This window comes from Gregarina niphandrodes (genome assembly GCF_000223845.1).
Source record: "Gregarina niphandrodes unplaced genomic scaffold scaffold00004, whole genome shotgun sequence".
Taxonomy (NCBI): domain Eukaryota; phylum Apicomplexa; class Conoidasida; order Eugregarinorida; family Gregarinidae; genus Gregarina; species Gregarina niphandrodes.
Genome location: NW_011645775.1, coordinates 433,709 through 434,318, shown reverse-complemented (window position 1 = coordinate 434,318; position 610 = coordinate 433,709).

Below are 610 nucleotides of genomic sequence, written 5' to 3'. Positions count from 1 at the left end.
TATTTAACGGGTCGGCAAGTGGTTAGCGGATTATTAAGGGAGAGGTCCATCTTGTTAATGGGCATCCTGACGCTAACAATCATGTGTGTGGAATCATGTGTGTGGTCGGACCGTGACGACGGCAGGAGCGACTATCCACGTGGAGAATGTCGCTAGGACTTGTATTGGAATCATCTGTAAGGCCTATCGGAAGGTAAGAGCTGCCTGGACACAAAGTTCGTGGGGGCGCCACCAGATGGCTTCTCTCGACGAGGCACCTCCAAGGCCGGGCTGCGCACGTAGAAATATCCGCCATATTCGGACGACTACCTTCGTACACGGAAACACATGCCGACTTCCTCCTCAATCTACGATTTGAACCGGCGCTACCGCAAATCCTTCTTGTCAAAATTGTCAACCTGAATAAACGTTAGTCAAAGGACGCTATTCAGCCGTGGTCCTCGAAGCAAAAATTGGTCCTCGAACCAACAATTGGACAACCGATATTTTTTCCGGTTGGTGGTACTTCGTCACGCCGACGTAGTTGGTCAGAACGATGGTTGCAACTCGCGAGTCCAGGCTCACGCACGTGTGCAGACTCACGAGAGATCTGGAGGATCCCGGAGTTCTG